This window comes from Cupressus sempervirens, chromosome 10 (assembly GCF_028749045.1).
Source record: "Cupressus sempervirens isolate cs-2001-9-10 chromosome 10, ASM2874904v1, whole genome shotgun sequence".
Taxonomy (NCBI): domain Eukaryota; kingdom Viridiplantae; phylum Streptophyta; class Pinopsida; order Cupressales; family Cupressaceae; genus Cupressus; species Cupressus sempervirens.
This window is the reverse complement of record NC_143127.1, coordinates 129,721,925-129,743,207: the sequence shown is the minus strand read 5'-3', so window position 1 is coordinate 129,743,207 and position 21,283 is coordinate 129,721,925.

Here is a 21,283-nt window from a genome sequence, read left to right as displayed (position 1 = left end):
TACACCTCTTGCTACTACAAGGGAACCTTTTGAAACCTTCCAATTTTTATCATTAAAAGTAACTACACAACCCTCATCACCGAGTTGCCCTACTGAAATTAAATTTCTACTTAGTTTTGGAACATGTCTTACCTCATGTAGTAGCCAATGATTCCCATTCTGCAACTTAATCTTAATTTTTCCCTTTCCAACAATCTGACAGGGTTCATTATCCCCCAAATAAACAAGCCCAAAATCCCCTTGGACATAATCAATGAAATAACCTCTATGAGGTGTAGCATGAAAAGAAGCACCAGAATCTAAAACCCATGAATCATCAACATTCTCTAAAGACAGAAGCAAAGCATCCTCTTCGGATTTGTTACTTACCACATTTGCCTCTTTGTCTCCATTTGATTTATCTCCTTCATTTTTCTTTCAAGTCCAGCAATCTTTCTTTTTGTGCCCTGGTTTCCCACAGTACCAGCAATCATTTGGTCCTCTTGATTGAGACCTCCTCCCCTTTGACTTTCCTCTTGATTTCCCACGATTTCCAGAGTTACTTCCTCTTTCAGTCATTCTACCCCTGCTTTGTGCATTTAAAGCACTTCCTGATGTAGATCCACCTGAGGATTTTCTACGAGTTTCCTCACTTAAAATAACACCGATCACATCATCATATTTTAGGGTACTAGATCCAGGAACAGAATTACTCACCGCCATTACCAAGCCATTCCAGCTTTCAGGCAAAGAACACAAAATCAAGAGAGCCCTAATTTCTTCATCAAAATTGATACCCATAGAAGATAATTGACTAGCAATAGTATTAAACTCATTTAAATGATCTGCAACAGATCCACCTTCTGCCATTTTCATATTAAATAAATGCTTCATGAGAAATACCTTATTTGAAGCGGAGGGCTTTTCATACAATGTCGCTAGGGTTTTCATCAAATCTTCAGTCGTCTTTTCTTTTGTAATATTAAATGCCACCGATGGTGCCAAGCATAACCGAATGCTTCCAAGTGCCTTTCTGTCCAAAAGATCCCATTCAGCCTCTGACATAGTTCCCTGATTCTTGGCTTTTCCTTCCAACGGCTTCCATAAATCCTTCTGATATAAATAGTCTTCCATTTGCATCTTCCATAACTGGAAGTTCTGCCCATTAAACCTGTCAACCCTCAACTTACCCTCATCTGCCATCGCTCCCACTCAACTATGAGACTCCCACTTAACCGTGAGACTTTCCTACAGAGGATAACTGAAAGAAAACCTTGCTCTGTTACCACTTGTTAAGAAAAAACCATGGACAGAAATAAAAAACTACATGCAAATATAACCAATAATAGAAAATAATAGAACACACAGAAATAAACACAAGGCACCAAGATTTAACGTGGTTCACCCAATCCCTGGGCTACGTCCACCAAACAACAAGTCCGATCTTATTACAATCCAATGATTACAACCTGATTACAATCTGTAATCCCTTACAGCTCAATACCGCCGCAAGAACCAATTTCGTATCACCACATATAAAAAATACCCAACCCTAAGCCCTTTTTATACAAGTATTAAACCGCTTTAGGGTTATAACATGTCGGCCATATGTTGGCCATAATATGTCAGCTACCATGTCGGCTACCATGTCGGCTACTTCCAACCCCACTATTTATGAAGTATGTACAGTACTTTCCTGATCAGTCACCACAATCTAACACAAAGAGCCATGTAATTGCTTGATATTTATCATAGGGTTTGCAAATTTTATGGTGGGATATTTCAAAGTATGAGATTCATTTTCATGCAAATGTCTTGATGTAGGAGTTATGTCAAAGATTTTCAATAGATGTATGGTTGTAACTCATGCAATTACCCAATAGATAAGGAACTAATCAGTTATAGGATCATTCAGTTTTGTTGCTCATACCTAGGTCTTGCTGTTATCAAAATATTAAATCATTTTTTCCCTTTTATGTTGAAATTTATTCAAATATTAACCCTCACTTAGCTTACTAGTTTCATGAATCATGCTATTAGCTACTTCATGCTTGTGATTTCTTGGTAAAGTATAGAAGATTTAGGGGTTTCATCTATTATTCTAGATCTTGATTATGCTCATTGCACTAGTCACATAATCAGATCTCGCCTAGGTTTTACAGAACCTAAAGTGAAGAAGGAGTGTATCCTTATATTTGCCTAGGTACTTGGTGAATTGTGTCCATTATTGGAGATAGCTGCCCATAGATGCATTCTTGCCTTGCATACTTGGTTTTTCAAACTTTGTTACATCAAGAGCCAACAAAATGGCGACTCTGCTATGGATAAAGATTGTGAATTCCTAATATATTTTGCAGATTCAGTATTGTTTTACCCATCTAAGTCACCAAAAAAATGGTGACTCTACTGGGGAGTTGCATACAAAAAGAACCAAAATCTCAGGCATGAAAAGAATTGGATTTAACGTATATATAGAAAGATGTGTTTCTTATTTCCTTGCTAAAGTTTCATGTCTCCTACTATCCTTATTCATTAATAGCATTAGTTTGATTTCATTGAATAAATTGTAGTATCAAGGTCACTTGGCATTTTGAAAATTTGCTATTAGAATTTAGAATCAATCTCAAGTTCTTTCACTTTGTAAAGAGTGTGAAATTCCCAAGTGTTGTATAAAGTTTTCGAATACCTATTCTAAATTCTAGACTAGCTTGTTATGGTTTGCAAGTTTGTAAATCTTTTCTCACTAAGTGAGTGGTAACTCAAAGTTATATCTTTTCACTAGTTATTCATGAATGTTAAGGTATTTTGATGGAAACATTAGTTGGAATGCTCATTTGAAGAATTTATCTCAAGTTTTTGACAATGGGTGAAAGAATTAGGTGAAATGTAGTGCAAATGTTACTAAATTTAGATAAGATCTGAATTTGCTATTGTTTGTGGCATTGAAGTAGTTGCAAGCATCAATGTTGAAAGGTATTTTCCAATTTTATCTAGCTTCACTTCCATGAAAGTAAGCTTTACAAAAGATTCTCCATCGAGTGGTAATTTCAACACTAAATAGGCAATTAGTTTGACTTATTTCAACATACTTTGTGAGAGATAGATTCAGAAAAAAGTGTTTTTACATTTTGAAGTATGTTCAAAGTTTTGAATTGGTAGAAAGAATTCTAGATCTGCTGCAAGTAATGAATTATGATAGTAATTATGGTGAATGAGTTTTAAATCTATTAGAAATGTCAAAGTTCCCTTCATCAAGTATGTTGTCGGTTAGCAAGAATTATAGATCTATTTCTACCAAGAGATATATGCCATTATGTTTTGATGGCATTCATGCTTTCCCAAAGCCTACATTGTATAACCTTAGAAAGTAGTTGCCTAAATTTAGTGGGAACCATGAAAATTCAGCCAGTCATCCTATTTAGTTGTTAAGAAACTTGGTTGGTGATTTTGAAATTGCTCATGAAGATGTTCATATGAAGTTGTTTGTTAAGACTTTAAAAGGTGATGCTAGGGATTGGTTTTCCTTTTTGCTAGCATGTTCAATTTCATCTTGGGACAAATTACTTTCAGCCTTCATGAAGCAATTCAGGGAAAGAGTAAGCATCTTTGATTATTTTGATAAGTTCTTGAAAATCCAAATCAAGAATGATGAGTTAGTTCTTGAATTTAATATCAGATTTGTAAAAGTTTTGAACAACATTCTTGAAAGTAATAAGCAGGATGATCAAGTGTGTCTAGTTGTTTATCTTGATGCATTCAATAAAAAGATTACTTACCTATTAAGAGATAAAAAGCCTAAGATTTTGCATCAGTAATTCATGATGGCAATAGAGATTGAAAACAACATAAAATATGAATTAACCCAAAGCCACTTCTCTAGGAAAGTTCTCCAGCAAGACAAGGTGCAAAAGGAAGATCAATTTCATAAAGAGTATTTGATTTCAGATTAGTGAATAGATACTACTGATATTCTAAATAATTTGGTTGAAAATTCAGAATTAAAGACATGTGAAGATGAAGTTTCTTTGTTGCAAAGAAAAGATGATTACATTCTTACTGAATTGAATGCATATGTTTGTAATATTATAGAAGCAGAACATAAAGTTAGTTCACTTGATGAATTATACATGCAATATTTAAATTTAGTCATTCATTCTCCCATTGATGATTTTCTTTATGTTGAAAACATAATGAATTAGGAAGAGGAAAATTATTCATCACAATATGAGGATGTAGAGGCTAAAAGTGATGTGTCAAGTGATGAAGGTGAAATTGCTGATCTGACATATTATGAAGAAGAATCATGTGAAGACAATGATGAGACCAATTACTTGAATCAAGAAGAGGATAGTGATAGTACATTTTCATCTTCATATGAAACAGATGCAAATTGGGAAGAAGAAAAAAATGATGGAAGTGAACATTCATAAGAAGGTGAAGGTATGAATTCTTTTTCTAAATTTGGAAAAGAAAGTGCATCTCAATTTTTGCATTATACAAATCAATTAGTCAATGAAGAATTTTAGAGTGATTTGTCCTCAAAATATGAAGATAAAGAAATGGTGAAGTCAATTGATGCTAATGAGTTTGAATATGAAGATTTCAAGAAAAGATTGTTGAGTGTTCTTACATTAGATAGTAAATTTGCAGCATTTAGTAAGGGGTTTAGGAATGAATCATGGTCTATCCGTAATGGTTATCCTAAACAAGATAATGAAGAAAATGTAATTATGGATACTATATGTTTTGTAGAAGAAATTGAAAGTGAGTCTTCATATAGTTCTGATTTTTCTTCATATGCTGAGATTCCCCATAAAGATGAACTGGGTAGTCAGTTTAAAGTGTATACAAACGTGTTATATGATGAAGATTGTGATGATGATCATCCCACCTTTTGTCTAGATGTTCAAAGAGGATCCTTGCATAGAGTTATCAATCCATTGTTTGAAAAAGACATGGAAATTTCAGATCTAGTTGGGCTAGATGCAAATAGTGATACACTGTCATACTACTATAAAAAATCATAATATTGTTCTTCCATATGTGATAGTGAGTTTTCTAATGATGTTGTATTTTGTGAGCTTAAAGATGAAGTGTTTGATGGGGTTTTATTTGAAGAAAAGTTGACACTTCATCATGAGTTTTATGATGAACATTCTAATGAGATGACTAATGCATGTGCTGATTTCAAATGACCATATGAGGATCCTGGATTAGTTGTAGATTATGACATTGATGACATGTATAAGTACAAATTTGATTTCTTGTCTGAGTACCATCTGGTTATGCACAAGGATATACAATTTGAAGGTGTGTGTGAAGAACCTCCTTATAGCAATATCGTGAGAATGCTCGAAATAACAGAATACAAAGTGATAGCAGAACTCAGAATGAATCTACTGATCGCAGGCCACTTCGAGGGGGTAACCTCCTTTGAGCAAGCTCAATACAATAAATTCGTCCGTGCCCATCAAGGGCCTCAACCTATTCTTATATACTGGGTACGATCTAGAAAAGTAATACTACCTATGCATGTGGGATAATAAAATATACTCACAGGACGACTTACAAAGCATATGCGTCCAACAACACTACTCTAACAAAATAAACAGAAGGAACACACAGGTTCCTAACATCCCCTCTCCCTTAGAAAAAAGCTTTGTCCTCAAAGCTTAAGGTGTGGAAATTGTTGTTGAATCTGAAGAAGGGGTTCCCAGGTAGCATCCTCTGGTTGCATGCCATGCCACTGAATCAAGACCTCAGAGATGGAGCGAGAGCGAAGCTGGCGAGTGCGCTGGTCAATGATTGCCACCGGCTCCAGGATAATGGATCCTTCCGTATCCATTTCAGGGAGAGTAGTTTGTGCTCTGACAGTGGTACCCAGAACTTTCTTTAGACAAGAAACATGAAAGACTGGATGAATGCGGGAAGAAGGAGGAAGTTCCAGTTTATAAGCAACTGAACCAATCTTCTGCAGAACCTTATAAGGCCCATAAAATTTTGGGGCCAGCTTATGATGCCCTTTCAGCTTTAGGGAGGATTGTTTGTATGGCTGTAGACGAAGAAAAACCATATCCCCAACTTGAAATGAGTGCTCAGAACGGTGTTGATCTGCTTGTTGTTTCATCCGATTATGGGCCATGTGAAGATTATCCTGTAAGGTACGAAGAATCTGATCCCTGCTGCGGAGAACTATGTCAACTGCCTGGACTGGTGAGCTGTTGGGAGTGTAGGGAAGGAGCACTGGAGGTGCCTGACCATAGACTGCTTCATATGGAGTCATTTTAGAGGCAGTGTGGTAAGAGGTATTGTACCACCATTCAGCTAAAGGGAGCCACTTGGCCCACTAATGTTGCTGTTCGGAAGTGAAGCAACGAAGATAAGTTTCCAAGCATTTATTGACAATTTCAGTTTGACCATCAGTTTGTGGGTGATAGCCCGAACTCATCTTCAGTTTGGTGCCAGTTTTCTGAAACAGTTCAGTCCAAAAATGACTGGTAAAAGTTGCATCACGATCAGAGACAATGGAAGAAGGGAGTCCATGAAGACGAAATATCTGGTCCATGAAGATTTGTGCAACAGAGGAGGCAGTATAGGGGTGGCTGAGGGCACAAAAATGACTATATTTCGAGAGACGATCAATCACAACCAAGATCACTGTCTTGCCACCGGATTTAGGAAGCCCTTCAATGAAATTCATAGAAATATCAGTCCAAATCCGTGTAGGGATGGGCAATGGTTCGAGCAAGCCAGGAAGGAGGGTCGTTTCACCCTTGTGGCATTGGCAAGTATCACATTCAGCCACCATCTATTGAATCGTCTGTTTCATCCCTTTCCAAAAGAAGTTTCTCCTTGCTCGCTCATAAGTTTTGAGGAAGCCTGAGTGCCCTGCTGAAGGAGAAGCATGCAGTTCATAAAAAATAGCCTGATGTAGAGCTGGGTTCTGAGGAAGCACTAGCCGACCCTTGTATCGAAGAGAAGCACCATCCCAAGAGTAATGTGGTATAGCAGAAGGATTATTGGCTAGCTGGTGAATGATTTGAGATAAAGAAGAGTCACTGTCATAGCCCTGCTGAACAGATGCTAACCAATTGGGAATGGGCATAGAAATAGCGGAAAGGGAAGCTTGATTATCAAATGTGCGAGAAAGAGCATCTGCCACAATATTCTCCTTACCCTTCTTGTAGGTGATCTCATAATCATACCCCATGAGTTTGCTGACCCATTTCTGTTGTGTAGGAGAGGATACCTGTTGTTCTAGGAAGTATTTCAGACTTTGGTGATCGGTTCTGATGCAAAAATGACTCCCTAAGAGGTATGGCCGCCACTTCTGTACAACATGCAAAATAGCCATCATTTCTTTTTCATAAGTAGAGAGGGCTAGATTCTTACCAGAGAGGGCTTTGCTAGTGAATGCAATAGGATGGTCATCTTGCAGGAGAACAGCACCCAATCCATTGCCGCAAGCATCACTCTCAATAGTGAAGGGTTTGGAAAAATCTGGCATCGCGAGAACAGGTGTACTGCACATAGCCTATTTCAGGGGTCCAGGAGAAGGCATCCTTTTTTAACAGAGCTGTCAATGGTGCTGCAATTTTCTCGTAATCTTTGACAAACTTGCGGTAGTAGCCAGTCAACCCCAAAAAACCCCGAAGGCTCTTGAGAGTTTTAGGATGCGGCCAAGTTTTCATGGCATCTATTTTTGTAGGATCCACCCGCACTCCATGGTGTGCAACAATATGCCCGAGATACTCCACTTCCTCCTGGCCAAACACACATTTAGATAGTTTTGCACAGAGTTGATGATCAGAGAGAAGTTGCAAGACAAGCTCCAGATGATGGAGATGCTCAGCCCAAGTTTTGCTATATATGAGGATATCATCAAAGAAGACCAGAATGAATTTCCGGAGGTATGGTCGAAATATGTTATTCATCACTGCCTGAAATGTTGAAGGAGCATTCGTGAGGCCAAAGGGCATGACTAAAAATTCATAGTGACCATCATGTGTGCGGAAGGCAGTTTTAGGTATATCCTCCTCATTAACCCGAATTTGATGATACCCAGAATGAAGATCTAACTTGGAGAAAAAATGAGCCCCATGAAGTTCATCAAGAAGTTCATCAACAACTGGAATGGGAAACTTGTCCTTTATAGTGAGATGATTAAGTGCTCGGAAATCAATGCAGAGTCGCCATGACCCATCTTTTTTGCGAACAAGCAGAACTGGAGAAGAAAAGGAACTGGTACTAGGGCGAATAATACCTTGCTTCAGTAAGTCACGGACAAGTATCTCGATTTCGGTCTTCTGATGACATGGGTAGCGGTAGGGCCTAATGTTGGGCGGAACACTGCCAGGAAGGAGCTGAATACGGTGGTCCTCTGGACGAGAAGGAGGTAATCCCACAGGTTCAGCAAATATACCAGAATACTTGTCCAAAATGTGTTGGAGATCGGCAGGAGTGCTAGAGACTGCTGATGGCTGCATCTGAATGGAATGGAGCTGAGCGATGACACCATGTGAATTCTTCTTAAGAAGTTTTTCCATACGGTGTGAACTGATGATGCTGAGAGACCCTGGTTGTAAGCCTTTCAAAGTGTGTTGGTGCCCCTCGGCTGAAAACTGCATCCAAAGTTCAGCAAAATCCCAGAGAATGGGGCCAAGAGTGCGTAACCATTGGGCACCCAAAACCACATCACAGCCACCTAAGGGTAAGGCAAACATGTCAAAGCGCATGTTATAATCTCCAATAGAGAGACGCACATTGCAACATTTCCCTTTACAAGGTAAAGTGCCCCCATTGGCAATCATGACTTCAAAGCTAGAGCAGGGATGGATAAAGCAATCAGCCTGTTTGGCTATTCGTGGATCAATGAAGTTATGAGTGCTACCAGAATCAATGAGTATAGTAAGAGGGATCTTCTTGAAGAAACCCTGGACCTGCATGGTTTGTGGAGTAGTGACTCCTGCCAAAGCATGGATAGATATCTCTGGTGGAGCTTCTGGTGAAGGAGGTTCAGGCTGGTGAGGCTCAACCTCATCATCCACTATTTCCTGAGCATCTACATATTCTTCCTGTTCCGGTGGAGAATCCACATCCAAGAGATAGAGCTTTTGCTGAACACATCTATGGCCCCGAGACCATTTCTCATCACAATTATAACAAAGCCCTTTGTCTCGCCTGACTCGCATCTCTGTTTCAGACAAGTGCTTGATCAGAGTAGTTCTGGGAGCTGGTATGACTGGAGGGTTGTGAGAACCTGTATTTCTGAATGGAACAAAATTAGATCTGGAGCATTGTAGAGCACTAATCTTGTCTTTTGCTAACTTAGCCAACCCAAGGGCTTCCATCATTGTAGTAGGTCAAAACATTTTGACTTCTGAGTGAAGTGCATCCTTCAGACCACTGACAAAACAACTACGGAAGAATTCATCAGACAAGCCCTCTGTGTAATTAGCTAATTTTTCAAACTCTGTCTGGTATTCTCTTACAGTGCATGTTTGACGTAGTTTAGTGAGTGCTCCTGTGAAATCATCAAAAGAACTAGGGCCAAAGCGCTCCAAAATGAGGGTGCACAATTCTCTCCACGTTGGGCCTACATTAGCCTTGATGTACCAACGAAACCATTGAAGAGCTTCATGTTCCAAATGAAAAGATGCAAGGGGGACTTTGTGGTTATCCAAAGTATCATGCAAGCTGAAATACTGCTCTGCCCTATAGATCCATCCAGTCGGATCAGAACCATCGAAGCGTGGAAAATCAAGCTTTGGTCCACGGAAATTGCCAGAAGAGGACCCAGTATCTCCTGAATGGTTTCGGCTCATGGCTGACTGCAATAACAAGAGATATTAGAAGTGAGAGGAACCTGAAGGCCACGACAGAAAAAAAAATTTGATGTAATTTCCACCCAACGAGCCCAAGAGAGTGCTCTGATACCAGATGTGAAGAACCTCCTTATAGAAATATCGTGAGAATGCTTGAAATAACAGAATACAAAGTGATAGCAGAACTCAGAATGAATCTACTGATTGCAGGCCACTTCGAGGGGGTAACCTCCTTTGAGCAAGCTCAATACAATAAATTCGTCCGTGCCCATCAAGGGCCTCAACCTATTCTTATATACTGGGTACGATCTAGAAAAGTAATACTACCTATGCATGTGGGATAATAAAATATACTCACGGGACGACTTACAAAGCATATGCGTCCAACAACACTACTCTAACAAAATAAACAGAAGGAACACACAGGTTCCTAACAGTGTGGGTGATCTCTTTCCCCATGTTGACTATGAAGCTTTCATATTCAAAACCAATAGCATGCATGATTCATTTGTTGAAGAATATAATGAGCAAGTGGTTGAAAGTGAATCTAGTTTTTATATGCATTATATTTCCAAGTGAGTTGATTCATGATGCTAATCTAATTAGTGACACTAAAATGAATAATATTTCCAGCTTACCTCATGCACATTCAAATGAAAATTATGTTTATGATAGTAGTAAGAAGTTTGGTGGCCAGGGACCATCATTTGTGCATAGTAGGAGTACTCATTTCTTGCCTTCAATAAAGTTGTTTGAGAGAATTTTTTAATATCAAGTGAGTGGTCTACTTTTTTTAGAGATTTGAATCATTTCCATGCCCACAAGAGACATGCATCCCCAGGTAGAGCTACTATTGGGACTCAAAATTGAAGCCTTGATTTTGAGTACCATTGAAAAAATTAAGCACTATAAACATTTTTAAATGCATATGTACCCGGCCATCCATTTGAGGCCTAAGAGGTGTTTAATGTTTCTAACACCTTCCATCTAGTACATCTATATATTCCATGATGATAAATTTCCATTCCAAGCCATTTTGTGAAGTCTCGTTTTGAGCAATATTCAAATCTGCATTTTTGCTCATGTCAAATAGTGACAGGAGGCTATGTTTACAATTGAATATATCACACCCAGTAATGTTTCATGGCTCACCACTTTGGGAGTGTATATTTTTCATAATAGAGAGCCTATGTTTCATATTTTGAGTCATTTCAAATCTATTTGACTAGGTTTTGAATCCCTCAAAGTTGGTCTTTTAATGTTGTCATGCTGATGTGAATTATTTTGAATTCTGGGAAGCGTTGTTTGACTTGCTATAATTTTGACCCTGTTGATTGATTTGATAAAATTCCTATTGCATTTCATTTTTAAGGTTAGAAACTTTCTCTATTTCAAGTGTGAGCTTATGAAAAATCCATTTGATTAGTTTTCAAACACAATTTCTAACTTTTTACTGGTGTCAAGAAAGGGAGCTTGGTTAGTACCCATATTCTTGATGTCACATCTTGAAATCCATGATAGGTGAGATCAAATGGATTATACCACTACATTTTACTCTAAAAATAATTCAAGTGTGCCAATTTCCAAGTCTTGACGAATTTGTCTACACACTTTTCCAAGTCCATTTTGTTTGTGAAAATCACTTTTCTAACATTGCTTCCAGTTTGAAAATTTGAGTAGCCTACTTTGACTTCTTGTCATTTTTGCCCAATTATTCATCATAAGCCCTAGCTAAAGATTCATATTTTCCTCATGATAGTGAACCAACGCCCTAGATTTTGTGCCCCCAAGTGTTAGTTTACCTAGTTTTCAAAGCCCATTCTAAACACGAGTTATTATTTTTTGACTTTTTTTTTGTAGGCAATTCTGAGAGGACAACTTTGGTAGTTAATATATTTTGACTGAGAACTTTTCATGATTCAAGATTTGACATGGTAAGAGTGTGTGGAACAAAGATTCAATATGTTTGATTTTGGAGCCTAGCTATGTGTTTTCATAGATTTTTAAAACTAGCTGACAAGCCCTGTTATCACAAAATCACAATTTTCATAAAGTGGGTAAACAAGTTCTAAATGATTATTCCCATGCTCAATATTTAATTTAGACAATTCAAGGAGGTTGATGGACTAGTTTGAGAAATCAAGTGTTCAATTTTTTTAAAAAAATTAGTTAGACCTATTGGAAATCTAATTGAAAAGCTCATTGTTGTCGAAGATCAAAGAAGGAGATTGTTGTAAAAGATTGTGTTCAATCATTATTTGGCCATTGATGTCAAACTTGCTATATGTAGGGATGATATTCGCTTACAAGATTCATGCACTATAACTTAGCTGATTGATGAAGAGGATTTGATCAACAAGATGTAACAAGAGCACCTAAGGGAAAGGTTGAGTTGTGATATTGTAATGAAATGCAAGAATTAGTTAAGACAATGGTCAAGTAATGTATTGATGACAAACTCAAAGATACAGAGGTTGGTCACACTTAGATAAATTGGAGGAAGAAGTTGTAACAAGGTTGACTACAAAGCTTTAATTTTGATCATCAATATGTGCCGAGCAAGTTAGTTGAAGCCGAGTAACAAAATTCTTAGTTGATACCTAGTGATCTTCAAGTGCCAAGTAAAGATTAGGTGCTGAGCATTAGAAAAATTTCAGTATGTGCTGAGTAATCTTTATGTGCCGAGCATCAAAAAAAACATAGTTAATGCCAAGTAACATAGTACATGCCAAGCACTAGTATTTCACTAGCGCCAAGCTACTGCATTATTTCAAATGATGAAGATTTTCCAAATCTAAGCCAGCATAGTGGTTGCATTGAATTTTGTGAACAAGTTGGAAGATAAGGATGATGAGTTGTTGGCACAGAATCTTATGTGAACCATTTTTGGGCAAATTCCAATGAATTAATCAAGAAGTTTCTAGAGGAAATAGAATATGGAATAGATACAATGTATCCTACCTAATTCATGCCAATTGAAATTGAAAAATGGAAGAATCAAGCAAGAAAAGGAACTCGAAGGCTTTTATTTAAGAAGTCATAGACTAAGAAGAAGAGTGCTGCTAATCCTGTTGCTACAGAAGTGCCAAAAATCTATGAAGTAATTGAAAGGGTGTCAAGAAGGAGACATCTGGGAGAAGGAAGAGCATAGAGGTTCTGCTTATAAGAGTGGTCATTGAAGAGATGATTGCACTAGTACATTGATTATGCAGACTCAAAAAGACAAAGCTTGAAAGAAAAGACAAGTAATTAAGAGTTGCAGAGATAGAAGGCTAGGCAAGGATATGAGCTAAGAAGTGATCTAAAATTTGCAAGATAAGTTGTGTGTTGAAGTCAGGTCAAGATTTTCTAATACTCTCTAGCAATTGTATTAGATGTAAAAATATTATGGACTTAGGTTGGCCTAATAGCCATTTTTAAATCCTTTAACAGGGTGGCATTCCAAGTGAATGTTTTAAAGTCCTTTTACCAGGCCCACTTCTAATAGGGTGGTTAAATCCTCTAACAAGGTCACATTTAATAGTGTGTGTTGTAAACCTTTAACAGGGCATCACTTCAGAAGGGTGAGAATTAAGTAGCATGTTACTGGTGGTTTTAACCAAATTTGGTTTCCATATAAATCACTATGTTATGTGTTGATTTCCTTCATGTTAATTTACAATAACTTGCTAATTTGACAAGATAAAGTTTGGAAGAGTGAATTCTTGGATTAGTGCACTCTATCAAGAGAAAAGTTTGAATAGGATATTTGGACCTTGAATAATTGATTCACACCCGCCCCCCCTTCTTAGTTATTCTAAAGAAATTCTAACAATTTGTATCATAGCAATTTGCTGATTTAGTTTCAATGTACTAGAAGAAGGAAGATCAAGATTTCCAAGAGACAAGTTCCCAAGCTTATCAAAGACAACTTTGCTGCATGGAAGAATTTGATGAAATTGCACCTTGGATCAATAGGTGACTATGCACAAACTTTCATTGGAATAGAGCATGTAACTCCAATAGGACCCCTTACTATAGATAATTTAAACAAAAAGAAGGAACATAATCAAGCAATGTTGGAGGTTGTCTTTGCACTTAGCTATGTTGAATATGATGATGTCCAAGACTATGACACTGCATTCAAGATGTGGAAAACTCTATCAAAAATCTATGGAGGAGATTAGAATGTTTAGAGAGCAAAAAGAGAAAGTCTAAGAGGAAAGTTTGATGACATGAAGATGGAGGAAGGTGAGAATGTTGCTCAGTATGCTGCAAGAATAAAAGAAGTGGTGAGTGCAATAAGGAGTCTAGGTGGTCAAATGGAAGAAGAAACATCCATCAACAAATACTTGAGAACTCTACTTCCTATCTATGCTATAAGAGTTTCAGCCATTCAAGAGTTGAGGTGTGTGCAAGGAAACACACTAACTTTTGAAGGAATAGTTGGAAGACTAACTACATTTGAGCTATCCAATTTTGACAACTATAGAACTGAGAACCTTGAATCTACTTTCAAGGCCAAAATGAAAATATAAAATACTAAGGAGGACACATCAGGAAAAAGAAGAAGAAAAGGAAAACATGCATCTAGTGATAGTAGTACAGATGAGGAAGATTTGGAAAAGTTAGAAGCACTACTGGCCAGGAGATTTCATAGAGGTAAAGGTAAATTCAAAGGTCAACTTTCTATCATATGTTTCAATTGCAATGAAGTAGGTCATATAACTATAAGATGCCCACAGAAGAAAAACTTTAAAGAAGGAAGCATGTTCAGGAACAAAAGAGAAGATGATAGAAAAGATTATAAGGAGAAAGGCAATAGATGCTACATTGTTGAAGAAGATTATAATGAAAATGATGATGAAGTAGTCTATGTATCCATGAAGGATGAATCAGACAAAGATGAAGATGAAGCAACAACACTGGTTACCTATGTAAATAAGAATGACAAGTGGATCATAGATAGTGGGTGCTCACATCACATGACAAGAGATAAAAATAAGTTCATTACCTTTACTCAATATGATGGAAATAGTCTTAGATTCGGTAATGATGCTCCATGTCAAATCAAAGGAAAAGGCTCTATCAAGCTTACAGAGAAAATTTCATGTGACAATGCATACTATGTTGAAGGATTGAACTACAACTTGTTGAGTGTATCTCAGTTAGGAAATGTAGGCTGCAAAGTGGAATTTGAAAACAAAATAGCCAAGATCTATGATGTTGATGGAAATCTGATAGGAAAAAGTGAATAAACTAGGATTAATTTGTTTTACCTAGAAATGGAAGAAGCAACACTTCTTATTGTTAGACTTGATGATATGTTGTTGTGGCATAAAAGGCTATGTCATGTCAATTTTGATAATCTGTTCAACATTAGTAGAAAGAACAAAGTCAAAGGATTACCCAAGTGAAAGAAGCCTGAAAACATAGTGTGTAAACAATGTCAACTATGGAAGACTAAATCTAGTTTCAAAAGCAAAGCATACACTTCCAATGAAGTTCTAGAGTTAGTTCATACAGATTTATGTGGTCCAATAGAAGTACAAAGCTACCTAGGAGATAGATACATAATGCTATTGTGGTCCAATAGAAGTACAAAGCTACCTAGGAGATAGATACATAATGCTATTGTGGTCCAATAGAAGTACAAAGCTACCTAGGAGATAGATACATAATGCTATTTGTAGATGATTATTCTAGAATGATAACTATTATGTTCTTAAAAAAAAAATATGATGCATTTTAAATGTTCAAGTGGTATTTGGCTAGAGTTGAGAAGGAAATAGGATGGAATCTGAAATGTATAAGGTTAAATAGAGGAGGTGAGTTCACATCAAGAGAATTTGAAGTATTTTGCAATGACGGAAGTATCAAAAATAATATGTCAACACCAAGAACTCCACCATAGAGTGGTATTGCTGAAAGGAGAAATAGGTTAGTGATTGATTGTGCTAGAACCTTGATGATGGAGAAAAATGTTGCACTTAAGTATTGGAGGGAAGCTATAAGTATTATAGTCTACACACTGAATAGAGTTCAAGTCAAGAAAGGTAAAAATGCAACACCCTTTGAATAATGGTATAGTCATTCACCTAATGTTAAACATTTCAAAGTGTTTGGTTGTAAATGCTATATTCTAAAAGACACTAGAAATGGCAAGTTTGATGCAAAAAGTAATGAAGGTATATTTCTTGGATACTCCACTAGAAGTAAAGCATATAAGTGTTTGAATACTAACACTAACAAAGTTTTGGAGAGTGCAAATGTAAATTTTGATGAGCATACAGAAGCTCAGGGTGATGAGTCAAAGAAAGTAGAGGACTATAGATCCTTTGTATACTTCTATGAAGGAATGACAGTCGAAGACAATGCTACAAATCAAGTTGGGAATTAGCAACAAACTTTAGTATCTGCCGAGTCTCAACCAGTGAATGTCGAGTTGGATTTAGAAGTTGAGCTATAGAATATGGAACATGCATACTCTAATTCTAAAAATAGTATACATGAAAGGAATGAAGAATTACCTGATGAAGAAGAATGAAATGACTTTGAAGCTAAAGGATCAAATGTAGAAAGAAGGACTAAACCTAGATTAGCTAAGTATGTAAGAAGACATCACCCTGTAGATCAAATCATTGGTTAGAAGGATGCTAGACCAATGAAAAGGAATATAATCAAGAATGAATCATGTCTACTAAGAAAGGTTGAACCCAAAATAGTGCAAGATGCACTACAAGATGATGACTAGTATAAGGCCATGAAAGAAGAGATAGATCAGATTGAGAAGAACAAAACTTGGTCTCTAGTTCCTAGAATAGTTGAGAAGAATGTAATTGGTACCAAATGGGTGTTTAGAAAAAAACTTAATGAGAATGGTGAAATAATAAGAAACAAATCTAGATTAGTTTGCAAAGGCTATGCACAAGAAGAAGGACTAGATTATGGAGAGACATTTGTTCCTATTTCCGGAATGGAAGGAGTAAGAACATTACTTGCATATGCTACATATAAAGGTTTCAAAGTCTACCAGATGGATGTGAAGTCAAATTTTATGAATGGTATACTGGAGGAGGATCTTTACATAGAACAACTAGAGGGGTTTGTTGATGAGAAGAACAAGAACATGGTCTACAAACTACAGAAAACACTCTATGGATTGAAGAAAGCACCAAGAACATGGTATGAAAGGCTTCACAAATATCTTGTGAAGATATGATTTGAAAGAATAGATGGCAACAACAACCTATACATCAAAGCTAAGGAAGGTAAATACATATTGATTTTAGAAATCTTTGTTGATGAAATAATATTTGGGGGAAAAGATGTTTTATGCAAAGATTTTGCTGAACAAATGAAGCATGAATTTGAGATGTCAATGTTTGAAGAAATCAAATTCTTTGTTGGATCACAAGTACATCAGTTGAAGCATGGCATATTTGTGACCCAATCTAAATACATCAAGGAAGTACTCAAAAAATTTGGGCTAGAAGACTCAAAACCAGTCAGCACACCAATGGAAATAGGTCATAAACTATCAAAGAATGATGAATCTGCTGAAGTAAATCAGACATTGTACAAGTCAATGATTGAAAATTTGCAATATGTTTTACATAGTAGACCAAATATTGCATTAGTTGTTGGAATAGTAGCAAGATTTTTTGCCAATCCAAAAAAAAATCATTTTATGGCAGTAAAAAGAATACTAAGATACCCAAAAGGAACTGATGACTTTGGTTTATACTACAAGAGGAATGAGAAGTTTGAACTAAAAGCTTACACTGATGTAGATTGGGGAGGTAACATTGATGATAGAAAAAGTACCAGTGGAGGAGCACTTTTCTTAGGAAAGAGGTTGATCACATGGACAAGCAAAAAGAAAAGTTGCACCTCACAATCTACTGCTGAAGCTAAATATGTGGCAGTTGTTATAAATTGCACTAATATTGTGTGGATTAAATAGTTACTGCAAGGTATGAAGGAAGAGGTAATTGAGCCAGTGACACTTTATTGTGATAATACAAGTGCTATCAATATATCAAAGAACCCAATTATGCATGCTAAAACTAAACACATTGCAATCAAGTATCATTATGTAAGAGAACTAGTGGAAGAGAAACAAGTGAAGATGGAATATGTCAGCTCAAAGGAATAGATTGGTGATATCTTCACAAAAGCACTACCTAAAGATTCTTTTGAGTATCTTAGGGGTAAGTTATGGGTGATACCCCTAGCTAAAGCTACTTGAACCAAAAAGTAAGTATCCCTGCATCAAATAAGCAAAATGATAAAGATTTTACGCATTGATGCAAAGGATGTTTACTTTGGGATTCATGCTTAAAGTAATAGAAGTAATAAAGGGAGAGACTATCAAATTTTGCAAAGAGCTACATTTGCATATTAAAGATGCTAATATGTCATTGGCATTATTGTCAAAGAGGGAGAAATGGAACAAATGATCAACAAGATTGTGAAAGAAAAAGGATCAAAGAAGTAGAGGGAGATTTTACAGGTTGATCATAACAGAAAAAGAGGCATAATATAGATACAACAACAAAGAGAAAGAAGTGAAATAAAGATGTGATGTTACAACTTACTTTTTGGCATTTGATTTGTTGTTCTAACCTAGTAAGCTTTTGGTGGAATAGTTTAGTATGATAGCTTATTAGTTTGGTTTGCCATCAATGCGAAAGAGGGAGATTGTTGCAAATCTGATTGAAAAGCTCATTTTTGTTGAAGATCAAAGATGGAGATTTTTGTAAAAGTTTTTTTCAATCATTGTTTTACCATTGATGTCAAATTTGCTATATGTAGGGATGATATTCGCTTACAAGATTCATGCACTATCACTTAGTTGATTGATGAAGAGGATTTGATCAACAAGATGTAACAAGAGCACCTAAGGGAAAGGTTGAGTTATGATATTGTAATGAAATGCAAGAATCAGTTAAGACAATGGTCAAGTAATGTATTGTTGACAAACTCAAAGATACGGAGGTTGGTCACACTTAGATAAATTGGAGGAAGAAGTTGTAACAAGGTTAATTGTAAAGCTTTAATTTTGATCATCAGTATGTGCCAAGCAAGTCAATTTAATCCAAGTAACAAAATTCTTAGTTGATGCCAAGTGATCTTCAAGTGCCAAAAATCAAAAGAATTTTAGTATGTGCCTAGTAATCTTCAAGTGTTGAGCATCAGGAAAAACATAGTTAATGCCGAGTAACATAGTATGTGTCGAGCACCAGTATTTCAATAGTGCTGAGCTATTGCATTATTTTAAATGACAAAGATTTTCCAAATCTTAGCCAACATAGTCGTTGCATTGAATTTTGTGAACAAGTTGGAAGATAAGGGTAATGAGTTGTTGGCACAGAATCTTATGTGAACCATTTTTTGGTGAATTCTAATGAATTAATCAAGAAGTTTCTAGAGGAAATAGAATATGGAATAGATACAATGTATCCTACCTAATTCATGCGAATTGAAATTGAAAAATGGAAGAATCAAACAAGAAAAGGAACTCCAAGACTTTTATTTAAGAAGGCATAGACCAAGAAGCAGAGTGTTGTTGATCCTGTTTCTATAGAAGTGCCAAAAATTTGCAAAGTAATTGGAAGGGTGTCAAGAAGGAGACATCTAGGAGAAGGAAGAGCATAGAGGCTCTGCTCATAAGAGTGGTCATGAAGAGATGATTGCACTGGCACATTGAGTATGAAGACTCAAAAAGACAAAGCTTGAAAGAAAAGGCAAGCAACTAAGAGTTGCAAAGATAGAAGGCTAGGCAAGGATATGAGCTAAGAAGTGATCTAAAATTTGCAAGATAAGTTGTGTGTTGAAGTCAGGTCAAGATTTTCTAATACTCTCTAGCAATTGTATTAGATCTAAAAATCCTATCAACTTAGGTTGGCCTAACATTCATTTGTAAATCCTTTAACACAGTGGCATTCCAAGTGAATGTTTTAAAGTCCTTTTACTAGGCTCACTTCTAATAGAGTGGTTAAATCCCCTAACAAGGTCACATTTAATAGTGTGTGTTGTAAGCCTTTAATAGAGTAGGCCTTTCATAGGGAATCACTTTAGAAGGGTGAGAATTATGTAGCATGTTACTAGTTGTTTTTCCCAAATTTGGTTTCCACATAAATCACTTTGTTATGTGTTGATTTCTTGCATGTTAATTTACAGTAACTTGTTAATTTGAAAAGATAAAGTTTGGAAGAATGAATGCTTGGATCAGTTCACTCTATCAAGAGAAAATGTTGAATAGGACATCTGGACCTTGAATAGATGATTCACCCCCCCCCCCCTCCCTCTCAGTTATTCTAAAGAAATTCTAACAAGACCCACTTTGGGGCTCAACTGACATGAGGATAGATGTGAGTTAGTAGTTTTAACTTTAGGGGTGGAGGATGAACTATGTATTATAACATGTGGATGATGAAAAAATAATCAAGGTTCAAGATGCAATCTCTGGGCATAAGTTATTTACCTTTGAAGGTCATGAAACCCTTTTATTCAATCTACCCTCATCATAAAGAAAGTTTTTAGTTCTTTTTTCAATAGCCAAACTCGTTTGGGGGCTTGACATATCCAATTTGATATTTTCATGTGTGGAAAATGGAATCATCCTATTTTAAGATGGAAATGATAGTTTAATATAAAGTAATGTCAACAATCATTAAAATGTTTCTAAGTTTGATATGCAAAGACACATAATAATAATGATTGAAGTGAGAAATCATATTCAAGGTAGTAAATGTGGAAGGTGCAAGAGTGATAGCTTTGTAGCAGCCTAAAACACCAAATGTCCCTTTTGGTTTAGGAAAAAAGACCATCAACAAAGGCAACCCATGACATGAATAAGGAGAAGGAAAATGAGGCAGGGGATGTATGTAGGAAGGCACCATGTTAAAAGCAGCCACAAACCCAAGAGGAGAAGATGCCCTAAAAATATAAGGAAAACTACTTAGTAAACTTGAAGGGAGGAAGGCCATAGCTTTGAAGAGAGGCGGATCATTGCCTTGGAAATGTGGCAAAGGTCACTCATTGCAAAGAGTGACTACAAAATCCCATAGCTTAGTAAGAAATTAAAAATGGCTCCATTGTAGTTAATACGATGTTCAAAGAGAGTCAATGAATGTAGAGGTTGCAAAGCATGAAAGACAAAGGTAGAAAGAGATTCAAAAGCTCAAAGAGGACAAACTTCATCAAGAGCTATCACAATAAAATGAATTAATAGATGCCTTCCATGTGCAAAGATGGGATGAAGTCATTGCAAAATAGGAGGCCCGCTGTGAATGGAACAAAAGGAAAACATAGAAAGAAAAATGATGGTAGGGGTCCATAGAAGTGGCATTAGAGGAGTTGAAGCAGATGGTGTAGCCATAGTCACAGAAAAAAGCAATACACATTAAGGCAGTGACATGAGCCAAGGGAATCCCATGCAACGTAGAGAAGGCCATGTGAAGAATGTTGAAGAAAAGATCATGCATTTGAATATA